We start from the raw sequence: 14,130 nt of genomic DNA, 5'->3' as shown, positions 1-14,130 counted from the left end.
GCTTTTTTCATACAGAATGACCAGCATTATCACAGCATGAATCAAAAGTGAAGAAACAGTCCAGGGTGAAGTGGCTAATCAAACAAGTGGGGTTCCAAAGCCTCCAGCCTTCGGCAGCACGCTAAGCGCGCTATTAAAAGAACTCAGTGAGTCAGAAGAGAGCCGCGGTGCTGAAGGGTGTTTATGGACGAGCTCCGGTATTTATAGTCATCCATCAAGAAAAATCTGCAGGGGTCTGATCACTGTAGATGATCGGACACGAGCTGGGCAGAAATGCCTGCCAATTCAGACCACTTCTCTACAGCATTCGTCATCATGGCGAGGTGCATTAAGGGTGGAATTGTTATGCGTTTTTATTTATTTATTTTGTTTACTTGCATGCACAGTTATATTGCTTATTTTTGTCTTTTATTATTTATTTATTTCTTTGTTTTTGTCCTATCTTGCTTTTTCTTTTGGATTTAATTATATTACGTTTTCATTATTTACATAATAAATAAAAAATCCAGTAATTGTTAAAAAAAATGCTAAACTGCTGCTACAGACAAAACAAGCATTTATGCAAGTGGACTTTTGCCTTAAAACCTTTAAAAAAAATTTTTGTGATAAAATATTGTCATCCAAGATTAGGATGAGTTTGTTTCTTCATCAGATTTGTAGAAATGTAGCATTCCATCACTTCGCTCACCAATGGATCCTCTGCAGTGAATGGGTGCCGTCAGAATGAACGTCCAAACAGCTGATAAAAACATCACAATAATCCACAAGTAATTCACACCACTCCAGTCCATCAGTTAACATCTTGAGAAGAGAAAAGCTGCTTGTTAGTAAACAAATCCATCATTAAGACGTCTTTAATTTTTAACTGTTGCTTCTGGCTAAAATATGAGTTTATAATAATGCTTCCAGCGGTGAAAAAGTTATTTATTTATTTTTGTCCTATCTTGCTTTTTCTTTTTATATAATAATTATATTAAATTTTAATTATTTACATAAAAAACAAGAATTCCAGTAAGTGTTTGAAAAATGCTAAACTGCTGCTACAGACAAAACAAGCATTTATGCAAGTGGACTTTTGACTTAAAACCTTTAATAATATTTTTTTGTGATAAAATATGTTTTAAATGTATAAAATTTAATGCTTTAATTGTTTGCACTTTTTTTCTTGCAAGACTTGAGATGTTGACAGAGTTATTTTAGTATTATTGATATGCTGTTATAGTTTTTGTTAATATTTTTTAACTAGATTTTATATTTTTACCTAAAGTTTTGTTGTTGTTTTTTATTTTTAAAAGTTTTGTTGTTGTTGTTGTTTTAATGTCTATATCTCTTTTAGTTATTTTAGTAAACTAAACTGAGAATGAGAAATGTTGCCTTGGCTGAAATAAAATATAGAAATAGATTTTAATGATTAATTATTAGTTTAAAATCTAATATCAGTTATGATTTTGCACTTTATTTACTTTGTTTGCACTTTTATTTATTTATTTATTTATTTATTTATTTTTGCAATATTTGAGCTGCCAGGGTTATTTTAGAATAGAGTTGTACCTTATTATAATATACAATAATATATTTTTTAAATTTGGATTATACTATTAAAAGTTTTGTTAATATTTTGAATTAAAATTGTATTTTATATTTGAATTTTGTAATTGCATTGTGTTTTGTGATTTTAATTTTTTTTTTTTTTTTTTTTTTTTTTTTTTTTTTTAAAATATATTTTTATTGTATTTCAGTTAATGTTTATTTAGCTGCAAGCAATAAACATATTTTTTATGCTTTAAGTTTTAGTTGTTGATAATTAAAGCACCTTGTAGCAGCAGTTCTAATCATTAAATGGGATGCAGATGGCATGTCTGCGTTTTTCATAAAACCGAGATCTGACTGCAAAATCAGATGGTTTCTGACCTCTAGACCTGCGGGTTAACACCTCTCAGATGAAAGCTGTCTCGCTGTCTCACTCTGCAGAGAAGGTCCGGTCCGCACACTAACAGCCGTTCCTGAGGGGGACGTCCTCTGGGGAGAACATTGAGCAGAAACAGGAAGTTTGTTGGCTTACAGCAAGCATTCTCTGTGTAATAGAGCTGCTGGTGGTAAGTCGTGTTCTAGAACATGCAGTGTAAAAGGCAAACCATGCTTTTGCTAAATGAAATGTGAGTGGGTGTTTGGTGCAAAATGTGGAAACGTCAAACACCATTAATTAGCCTATATACTGAAGAACTATTCCTTGTTTCTCCAGTAGTAAAAACCTGCCTACACCAGAAGCGAGTGGTGTGTCGCAGCACGTGTCTACGGTGTAATGTGCAGCAAGTAAAAAAAAAAATGAAAAAAAAGGTGCACCAAAAAGGTGAAAGGCTCACAAACAGCTCAAGAAGGTCACATATGTGGGTGTTTCTTAAACTGCTTTCTTTAAGTGCTTCTGGCCCTGTGTACTTTTTCAATTTAAACTTTCTTAAAGCATACTTTCATGTTCTTACTAGTTTAATTAGTCTACCAGCAATGTCAAATTTGAAGGATTTAGTCATTTTTGTTTTTTGTTTTTTTTTACCCTTCGTTGAGACCACGTCTCAAAGCAGCAATTTTTTTTTTTTTGGTGGAAAATATTATTGTTATATTTTTGGACTCCTTGTCTTGGGGTAACTTTATAGCTATATATATGAATTATTTTCATATATATATATATATATGAAAATAATTGTTTACCTTTATTCAGCAAGAATGCATTCATTTGACCAAAAGTGACAGTAAAGCCATTTACAATGTTACAAGGGATTACTATTTAAAATAAAGGCTGTTCATTTGAATTTTCTATTCATCAAAGAATCCTGAAAAATGAATGTACCACTTTTTTCATGAAAACATTTTCAGTTATAAATAATTTATTGTTTATATAAATTAATTTATATAAATTAGTTTATATAAAATATATATATATATATATATATTTTTTTTTTTTTTTTGTTGTTGATCAGTTAAATTCAAGAATTACATTACATTTTAAAATATATGTATAATTTTTAACAAATGTAATATTTTTACAATTTATATTTTGTATGGATTTTCATAATTTATTACTAAATAACTGGATTTGGCACAAATAAAACAATATTTGTAAATAAAAACCACCGAAAAAGTGTCTAAAATGAATAATGAATGCATTGTAAAACATTTTCAGGACAGGCTGTTGACAAAAAAATTAAAAATCCAATCTGGGACATAAAAATGTTTGTAGTTGAAGAAACACCTATGTTAAGCGCAAAACAACTGAATAAACTTATTATTACACAGTATTATGTGGGGCCAACTAGCTGACAAATCTTTGAAATATATAGTGATATTGGACCAGATGTATAAACTTAGCCTCTATGTTAAGACAGTGTCTTAAGAACTAGTTTGACCAACTAGTAGTTAGCTAAGGGGTAATCAGTCTTATTTCCTGCATTCTACTTAGACTAATCAACATTTCCATGTAACCAAATTTTAAAATTTATGACCAGTCTGACCAGAAAAAATTAGATGACTAACTTTTAAGACTGGTCTAAACCTTTTATGCAACCGGCACATTGTTAAGTCATATTATTTGGCAAGAAATAGCTTCAGCTTTATTAATAATCACTTTGTGAACAATTTTAGGCTGTTTTCCATCGAGTCTCTTTGCAGCTGTTTCAATTTGGCTTTATCCGCTTTTAAAAGCTGCCAGATGAGCCAGAGTTTTTGACTTCCACCCACATACTGAAAACCAAAAAAATGTACATCAAACACTACAGTATAATTATCAGAATGAATATTTATAAATAATAATAACCTTGCTAAAATACAAATTAATGAAAATTGCAGCTTGATACAGTATTAATTATTTACACAAGGTCAGTCAATAGTACTATTTGTTAGTAGCTGAAAAAGTGGAAAAAGTTTTCTGTTGGCAGGAAACAATATTTTTATCCTGCAGCTGAAGGTCAGAGGTCATCTGAACCCTGCGGTGTGTGGGTGAGGTCGAATTTTTTTTTATTCATGCCGCATTGGTAATCATGCTCTTTTTTTTTTTAAGCATCTTTGATTTTAGAGTGTATGGATTTGTCAGAGAAGCTGCTGTGACTTTAGTGAGTTTGTGGTTGGGAAATGGTGCAAAACCAGCTGAAAGTGAATCACACTGATTTATTTCATGATTTGCTAGATGTGTCAGTTTTTCTCAGACAATAGGTATCGTCTTGAAAAACAATGCAATTATACAAATGCCAGCATAATAAATTGCCTCAGATTACTTTTTTTCTCAAGTAGAACAGTAAAGAATATTTTAGATGAAACCTTGGTCCTTGGTGATTCATAAAACGCAAGTCAGCGACTGCCTGTTTTTGAGATTAAAAAAAACAAATCAAGGAACACCCGTGGCTTCTTAACGATATATTGAGGTCTTATGAAGCGAAATGATCAGATTGTGCAAGATCGGTTTATAAAGCACCCAATAATGATGTGAAATCTAAAGCATTTAAAGTGGTTAAACTAGCCTTTATCAGCTCTGAAACCATAAAAACGTTCATTTTGCCCCTTCATTCAAATGACTGGTTCACACATGTTTTCTCAAATTAGTGACTCCAGGAACTGGAGCGCTGAACGAGTTGTTAAAAACCAGCATCATTGGATCATACATGTAGAATTTTGGCGCATTTTGAGTCAAAGTGACTGTTGGATCTCCAAAATGTAATTTTGATTGAGTAACTTGTAGTTCTGTGCTGCTTGAGCCATGACCTGTTCCAGATGATTCAGTCCGATTTGGTGAATTGGTTCAAAAGAATGATTCGTTTGCGAATGATCACTCCGGACTGTCTGTCTGAGGTGCTGGATTACAGGTAATAGTGATGTAAATAATGTTCAGTTTCTTGCACAGGCCAATCATTTCGCTTCATAAGACCTCAATATATCATCAGGAGCCATGGGTAATAATTTTGTGTTCCTTGATGCTTTTTTTTTTTATTCTTGGTGATTTTTTTAATCACAAAATAAAGTCACATACATCCTGGATAGCCTAAGGGTGAGTAAATTAACAGTAATTTTTCATTTTTGTGTGAACTATCTCTTTAAAACATTGGTTCTGCCTCTGTTTTGTCCATTTTGAACCATCCTATCTTTAAAGTAGGGCTGTAGCTATCGATTATTTTAGTAATGGAGTATTCTACCGATTAATTCATCGATTAATCGAGTAATCCGATAAGAAGTTTTTCTTTATTAAAGAGCAATACTAAATATACAAGAGAAAATAAGATAGGTCTCTTAAAATAAACAACTAATTTGTTTTCTTTTTTAGAAAAATTAACATTTTTATTGCTGAAATTGTATACATTAATAACCATGAAAACTAAACTAATATATATATATATATATATATACTTGCAGTTACAAATACATAAATAATATTTTATTTTAAACAAACAATGAATACTGATATTTACTGATATTTATTTTTAAAATGAAGATACCTTAAAGGGGTCATCGGATGCCCATTTTCCACAAGCTGATATGATTCTTTAGGGTCTTAATGAAAAGTCTATAATATACTTTTATTTAAAATTCTCAGTGGTAGTTTAAAACAACACCATTTTATCAGCTCTGCAAAAATCATCCCATTCTGGCTGAGGCTACTTTAAAATGAGCTCTGCTTTAGCTGTGTTTAGCCGCTAAACTTGCTAACTAGCACATTATTAGGAAAAGCGATCGCAAAGATTCATAAAAAAACACCCTTACACTCACTTCTGCTGTAAGTGAAGCTGGATCACAAATGATTTGCGCGTACATAGACGGAAATATGTAGATCGGATGGCGCATTCCCTTCACAAACAAACATAATCCACTGCATCTTCAGCAGCTCAGATGTCGGGAGTAAATGATGACCACTATGTTCATTATTACATCCAGCAACACAACACCTCAATCGCTCAATTCTTGTCTAACTTACATCCCTGCTCTGGCATCAAAACATGGAGGTTGTACTGTTATAACTGATCGGAAGTAAGACACTCATGTCAATCAACTATGGTGGGAGCGGCCTCTGTCGGTGTGACGCAACAACGACAGGCATCTAAGAAGGGCTCGATTTGAAAAAGGGAATATTATTTTTACAGATTAATTAAAAACCACTGCATGGATTTTTATCATTATAGGGTAGATTTGTACATGCACTGCCAACACACATTAATGTTCAAACAACATGTAAAAGTGAACTTAGCATCCGATGTGTTTTAAATGTGAATGGTACAGTAAATGGACTAAACGAAGCCTTGAGGCAATGATTGTTTTGTATTCGAGTTACTCGAGGAATCGTTTCAGCCCTACATTAAAGTTAAAATCCTTCTAAGAAAAGCAGAATATCCAAGAAAAAAACATTGCATTAAATGGTTCAACTGAATTGATGAAAACTGTGTACTGGGTACCAATGCTGTTTTCATCAGGTTTAGAGCTCTAGAAGTCTGACTTGTACCGGCAGCATCACTTAGTTTAATCATTTTGCCTTCAGACGGGACCTCTGCTCATTTGTGATATTTGAAGACTATCAAAAATACAACAGTTCTCTGAAACAGCCATTTCAAATTAACCATGAGAGAACAGGCTGTCCTCCACACAAATGGTCCTGTTAATGAAGTGTTTACGTATGTACCATATTTAAGAACATCAGAATCTTCTGTTCTAGGAAATGACAGCAGACACGGCATGTAAAAATAACCAGCATGTGACACTAACAAATGTCTCATACAGACAAATATGGCTCTTATGTTGTTTGTTGGGTTCGTTGGGTATGTTAGTGAGCTAGAAAAGAGGCTAATGAGAACGCGTTTACCTGTGGCTTCCAGCCTAATGAGTCAAGATGTGCTGCCAAGAGCGTAACGTGAACATTAGGATGCAGGCTGGTCAGGACGATCTTCCCAGCTGTACATAAATAGCCGGAGCATTAACATTTCATTAGAACACTAGTGGTGCGGTCAATGGTAATGAATTGTTTTGGTTAACTAGTTAACTGTTTTTAAAACATTGCATGTTAATGTTGCTTTTGTTTTGTCAACACAGTCAAGGAAACATCATTCTGGTGCTCTTTGCAACTCGTTTCAGACCAATTCTTGGGTAAAATTTGAAGGTTTGTTCAGCCAAAATGACAATTCAGTCATAATTTGAAAAAACTGAAATATTTTCTTATCAAATGATAAATTAATGAGTAAAACTGAGCCATTGTTTGAGTAATTACTTGTCATATTTGATCTTTTTCTTACAAGAAAAACTCTCCAAAGCCTACATTTCCTCTGCATTTAATCTCACAACTGTCTAGGAATAGTTGAGCTTTTTATAGTAGAGACTTCTTAGAATATTTCTCTTTTCTATTGCAGTCCACCTCAAGCTTCTCCTCTAAAAATGGATGCTGTTATTAGTGAACTATGGTGAACCACGAGATGCTCTTTTTCGTCATGATTTTCTGCTCTTTTGTCAATAAGGGCTCCAAACAGATGGAGGACGATCTATTTTCCAATTTCCGTTCACATATTGGCACCCACCCCCTCCAGGAGTTCCCTTTATGGAGTCATTCTCATGGATTTAACTGTCTTGGTAAATATTTTCATTTATAGATTGAGATGAGATGTTGAGTGAATTAATAAGAAAGTGAGTGATGACACAAACAAGCAACTAATTGAAGTGAATTGTTCTGGGTGCTCATGCTGATTTTGTTGCAGTCTGCTGGCCCGCACGAAATGAGGACGCGTGGAAATGGATTCTGTTCTGCTCAGGAAGGTAAATTAAGGCCGTGTACACGTATGGGACTGAAAAATGCAGTAATGAATCCCCTAAATTATTGATCCATGTGTATGCACAATAAAGGACTCGGTACTGAAATGGAATGGTTGATAAGCATTACAACATTTTGCTGTTTCACAGCTGTAAACAAGAAACATGGATGACGTTTCACTTTATAAGGAAGGTATAGACTTTTTAATGCATTTAAAACTAGATGCTCTTCATACTAGAACATTTTATATTTTCTCTTTAGAGATTGACTGATATTGTTTTTAATAAGTCCTTGAATTTGACTTTTTGACATTTAAGGCACTGAAAACCCTTAAAAATAGCAATATTCCTGAAGAGGTATTTGAAAAGTGCTTGAATTATTGAAAGACAGTCTATCTATGAAATAAGTGTTTAATTTTTCTGTAAGTGCATATCTTTTCAAAAACATCATACCTTTTTTCGCCTATTTCAGTTAATGTCTAGTGAGCTAAGCCAGTAGTACTGACAATGTCGTGTAAACATGGCTAAAGACACGAAAAGAGAAACAAATGAACCAAATCAATTGAGTCATTTACACTGAAAACGCTCTGATTGATTCAAACTTTCATCATTCATTTCAAGCGATTCACTAGCGAGATTAACCAGCTCAAATTAAAAGAGCCATTCATTTTTGAATGTCAACATCACTTGTAATGATTTGAAAAGCACTTAGTAATGTGTGAATTTGATCTTTTCGCAACTCTGAATTGGTTAAACCACTGGGCTGCAAAATGATTTACTATTTCGAAGCGCTCCAATTGGATTGCGAATCATTTCTTTCAGATCAGAAATGAAATGATTCATCATGAAATGATTTTGATTCCGAATGATTCCGAATTTTTTTCCGTATTCGTCGTCCTTTTCTATCAAATTGCTTGCTACGGATGCAGAAACACAGAAAATCGAACCTGATCCAACTTTTTTTATGACAGATGAAAGTTTCGGAGGCAGTGTGTAAACGTGATTGCCACAAAGGGAAGTTCAACAGTTTTTTACCGTGCAAAAATTTTACACTCATCCTTTAGATGGGAACTTCGGAGCGTGGATAGCAAATTATTTTAATTAATTTTTTTTTTTTTTCTTAAACAGTAGAAAACATCAAACTATTAAGGCAAACAAAAAAAGAGAAGAAAAGAAAAACTATACACATACAAATCACTTAAGAAAATGATCTCTGGTTTTACTATAGTAAAAGTGTAGTATACTTTATAATACTTTAATAGTAATATTTTGCATGTGCTACACTTTTTTTGTCCTTTTTTATTAGTATGGTTTTTTTTTTATCTATTTATTTATTGAATTTGAAAGAGAATACCTTTTTTGATAAGTGAGATCTCTGATTGAAGCCCTTGAAAAACAAAAAAATAGTGCTTGAAATGTCCTTGAAAGTCCTGGGATTTCATTTAGCAGTATCTATCTGTACGAACCCTGATATTATTACTGATGATAGGGTTTTATATTTGTAATGATGATGCTTATTATTATTATTATTATTATTATTATTATTATTATTATTATAATGCAAAGTTTTTTCCACAGTTTATACATTTATCATCTTTGTTTTGGTCTGTGTCTAATGGTTAATAAGTGATTTCTTCTTTAGAGACCCAGAAAAAGGGCCATTTATTTTATAAATGCAACAAGTTATTGTTTACTGAAGTATGAATATCTATAAAAATGAGTCAAATCCATTATTATCTCTAGATGGCACAACAAAAACATGTTGTTTTTTTTTTTTGTCTCCAGTTTTCAAAAAATCTTCATTCATGAAAATTGCCAGGTGTAGTGTGTACGTGATGGGTTTGGTTCTCTCCTAATTGAATTCAGAACAAGGGGAAGACTGTCAATTACGCTCAGTTTCAGGCAGCTTGACCAGTCGCGGCACGTCTCGAAACAGAGGAGCAGAACCATGAAACATCTGCACATCAGACAAGCTGTGCAGAAAGAAAGAGGGCAGGCGGACGGGGAGATCAGAGGAGGATTGAAAGAATGAAATGCAGATTGGAGGTAAAAAAGAAAAGAGTATCGGGAGGGCAGTTCTGTCAGTGCACAGACATACCGGACCTGTCCAAAGCTTTAATGTTTGTTGGTTTGGGTGCAATTAGGAAGGTGCACCAATCCCTGAAGCAGAAGAAACAGTGACTTCTTTTTAACTCCTGAGAGCTTCCCTAACCAGTGGACGCAACGACAGGTCAAATCAGCCATTACTGGAGTTTCACCATCGGCTCATATCAGACGCAGAACTGGTGATTAATGTCAGAGCTCTCTATAAAACTAACCTCACACCCGTCCACATATTCACTGCTCATTCACCTCTGTACAATAATTGGAGAAAATGTCTATCATTGGTAGCTCTTTTCTTATTGTACACGCTCACATTCCACAGCTAACCAAAATGAGTGAAATGACTGGAGAAAGTGGAGAGCTGTGGCCACCTGATGTGATCAGTTGAGCATGGTTATCATGAGATTATATGATTTTGACGCTCATGCATTGTTGATTTGGGGAGAATTACCATAAAATGAATGAAAACAGCTGGGCAAATTGATGTGCTTTAGCACATATACTCTCTAAATGCAGGTGCATGAAAAATGATGAAGCTACAAAAAAAGTGATTATTTAGTTTAGTGGGTTTTTTTTCTTTTCCAAAGATCAACAAACTGCTAACAATGTCTCTATTGCCAGAATTGCATATGCATTTAATTGAAAAAATAAGCTGCCTTTGGTGTAACGGTTATGTTATTACATTGGCTCTGCGGGATACTTGATTTTAATTGGTCTATCCAGCGCTGTATTTTATTTCGCTCATCTGAGTAACCGAGTTAGGCGCGTATACTAATTAGTGTTTCTCATATCAAACCGCGAATTTTGTTTCATACAAACGCAACTGGCGCCATTTCCATCTCAGTTTTGGAGTGGAAATGAGAGTAGAATTAATGTTGTTTTATTACTGTTTAAGCGTAGGTTTAGCCTGGTTGTTCGCCTGGTTGTTTAAAAAGGACCATGTCTGGGGGACACTTTAAGGCAATATACATGTCCACCTCGTCAACCTGTCGTGGTTCATTTTATGCATAGCAACATACGGTCTCGAAATGTTCAATTTTGATGGTTTTTTCACGGCATTCAGCATTTGAAAAATGACCGTTATTCCCCTGGTGAAAAAACCAGCATATGCTGGTAGGTATGTTTTGATGCTGGGATGCTGGTTAGGTAGGTTTTGATGCTGGTTTAAGCTGGTCCTTTGCTGGTTTTTGCTGGTCATGTTGCTGGTCAAGGACCAGCATAAACCAGCAAAGGACCAGCTTAACCAGCATCCCAGCATCAAAACATACCATACATGCTGTTTTTTTCACCAGGGTCAGGCCGTTGCTGATCATCTGGGAAATCCATCCGTCATAACCGTGTTTGTGTTATTGTTCCACGTTCAGGTAAGATAATAAAATAAAAAATACAACTAGCAGGATAATGTACATGCAATCTAATGTCTATTCAAATATTTTACAGTAAAATATATTATATACATTAAAATATATAATAATGTAGCTGACCACGTAACCTCTTCCGTTACATAAAACAAATATAAAATACATAGCAAACTAATTTGACACGTATTTGTAAGTAAAATCATCTTATTTCAGGAGAGTGGTGAAAACTGGAGCAGCTTGTCAGATATAGATATATTCATGAACCGAAGCTGCAATGGACGTTTCCAGGAGGTTTTGACACGTGGCTAAGGCAAGTATAACTTTCAATGTTATAGCAATATATAGCAAGGAATCAAAACATTTTTCTGCAACAGTCACTATGTTAAGACTGTGTCTTAATAGCTAGTTTGACAGTTAATGAGTCTTACTTTAAAGATTCAAATTAGTCCAATATACCTTTTTATGTCACTATGGTCTCATTTCTGGAGAAGGGTATTCCTGCACAACCGGAGGCTGCAGTTTCAGGACTGCATTTCTAGGACCGCATTTCTAGGACCCTATAGTTTTTTTTTTTGTATTGTTTTATTTATTTATTGTATTTATATATGTATTATTTTAATAGCGCTTGCTATTGTGTATGTTATTATATTTGAAAGAAATATGTAGTTGGTTAATTGTATACACTTAATTATTGTCCTAACCAACTCCTAACCCTTAACATACCCTTAACATTGGAAACCCGATTAAAATATTTAACCTAATTTATTTTAATATATTCTATATATATTCTGGTTTTAAATTCAGTTTTCTTGTAAAGAAAGACTTGTATCTTCAGACTTTCTTCAGACTTCAGTTTATTAGCTGCAGCACAGCCATTCACGTCTGATGTGTGACACGCATAAAGTGCAGTAAATGGTAAAACAATTGCGATACGAATTAGTGTATTTATTGGTACATTAATAAATGTAAGATCATTTGAATACAAATGCTAGTTTATAACATTCAGCAGAACAATGAACTGTTTTGCACAGCTAAATAGGCTAAATGGAGATTGCTGACACCGCCTCGAACACAAGTTCACACCAGGTCTTACATTAAAAATAACATAGAAAGATAAAAAATGAACAGTTTTTGTTTTATGCTTGAATCAGGTCTCCTCTAGATGACGCTGTCACAAAAAATAGGGTCTTAGAAGTGCGGTCCTAGAAGTGCGGTCCTGAAACTGCAGCCTCCGGTTGTGCAGGAACATACCATTTCTGATTGCCATTTGGCTAACTACTAGTTGGTTTAACTAGTTCTTAAAGGGATAGTTCACCCGAAAATGAAAATTCTGTAATTCCAAACCTATAAGACCTTCGTTCATCTTCGTAGCACAAATTATAGATATTTTTGATGAAATCTAAGGTACTCTTGATAAAGGTGGAAGACGGTGGAATTTGGGAGAATAATTTGTTTGTTTTTTGCACATAAAAAGTATTCTTATAGCTTCATAAAATTACGGTTGAACCACTGATGTCACATAGACTATGTTGTCGATGTCCCTGGTACCTTGCTGACTGTCTATCGAGGGTCACTCGGATGCTCTTGGATTTCATCAAAAATATCTTAATTTGTGTTCCAGAGATCTTATGGGTTTGGAAACTATTCATTTTAGACATAGTCTTAACAGAGTTTATGCAGCTGGCCCATATAATGACCAAGACTAGTCTAAGAAGTTGACTGAACACCATAGCAACTGCATAGATATGGCCTAGCAACCACAGAATGCATCCAGGTGGTGAGTTTTGCATGAGCAAGCACCACAATTTTTTTCATGAAATGTAAAAATCTAGATAAAAAATGAACTGAATCAGTAGAGCTGTCAGGAAAACCACTGAACCCTGTATGCGTGGGGTTTCTGAGTTTGCACCACTGCCACGCTCTGGCGCCACATGATTCTGATTCAAAAGTCCAGGGATTTCGCCGTTCAGCGTGATCAGCGTGAAAAACAGTCCTATTATCAGCGTAATTAAGGAGCGACACCCCCTCACACACCACAAGTGACTGCCCACTGAGCCGGAGAAATTCAGAGATGATGATCTCCTAATTCACCATTCTGGGAATTGCTCCTCTTGTCATCGAGGTGACAGCGTGAGCACTCAAAAGACCACTTTAGTTCACCAGAGCATTTATGCTGTTTTCTTGCCTTTCTGTTTTCTCATAGATGGAGAGGAGCCCAATACGGAGCCCTTATGCAACCGTGTCATTTTAAGTTCAGCACTATGAGATCAAATTAGTCTGGCGTACTTTACCTGCAGAGGTTTATATAGCACTGTTGCATTGCTTTGAAGAGATGCACTCCTTGTTGTTTTTCTACATTGTGATGGAAAAGATACAGCTGATTGATGATAGATTTCTATCACTTGATTCAGTAGGTTTAGGGGTGTTTGTAAATCACTAGAGGCCTTAGAAGGTTGTGCAAATAAGATATAGCTGGCTTTATAGGTTTAAACTTTGTTGCATGACTCATCAAATCACCCCCTTGTTGATTGATGTGATATTTAATGTTCTAATTGGATCTTTATTTGTAAGCAAACAAAGTTTCTGGTCCTTTCTCACTCCCCTGTGTTGCTCAGTGGTTGTATTTATTGTCATCTTGTTATGATAAAGACAGATGGGGTTTCTTAGACACTCCTCCCAAACACATTTGCTGTCATCAGTGCGGAAAAAAATAGATCTTGTAGGCATTAAAGATGATGAATCGCGTTCGCCCACACGTATCGCATGTTTCACGTGTTGTTGTTCTCAATCCTTTTTCTGTTTCTCTCACTTTCATTCTCTATTTTTCCATTCTGTTTATTGTCTTACTGTACAGTGTCTCTTGTATGGTACAAAATATTACCATGGTAACCACAGTTTT

The 14,130-nt window shown here is 34.5% G+C and overlaps 1 long non-coding RNA gene across 1 annotated transcript in view; it reads left to right on the top strand.

Moving 5' to 3' along the window:
• The window catches only part of LOC127176532 (uncharacterized), a 29,596-nt gene extending 21,777 nt beyond the window's left edge, over positions 1 to 7,819 (top strand). The window contains exons 5-6 of the long non-coding RNA XR_007829116.1: positions 7,479 to 7,590; positions 7,716 to 7,819. This is a non-coding gene — a long non-coding RNA (uncharacterized LOC127176532). The remainder of the gene's footprint in view (positions 1 to 7,478; positions 7,591 to 7,715) is intronic.
• Positions 7,820 to 14,130: the final 6,311 nt, after the last annotated feature.

Source organism: Labeo rohita, chromosome 2 (assembly GCF_022985175.1).
Source record: "Labeo rohita strain BAU-BD-2019 chromosome 2, IGBB_LRoh.1.0, whole genome shotgun sequence".
Classification (NCBI taxonomy): Eukaryota; Metazoa; Chordata; class Actinopteri; order Cypriniformes; family Cyprinidae; genus Labeo; species Labeo rohita.
Note: the sequence above shows the minus strand (reverse complement) of the source record. Positions and strands in the feature narration are given on the sequence as shown.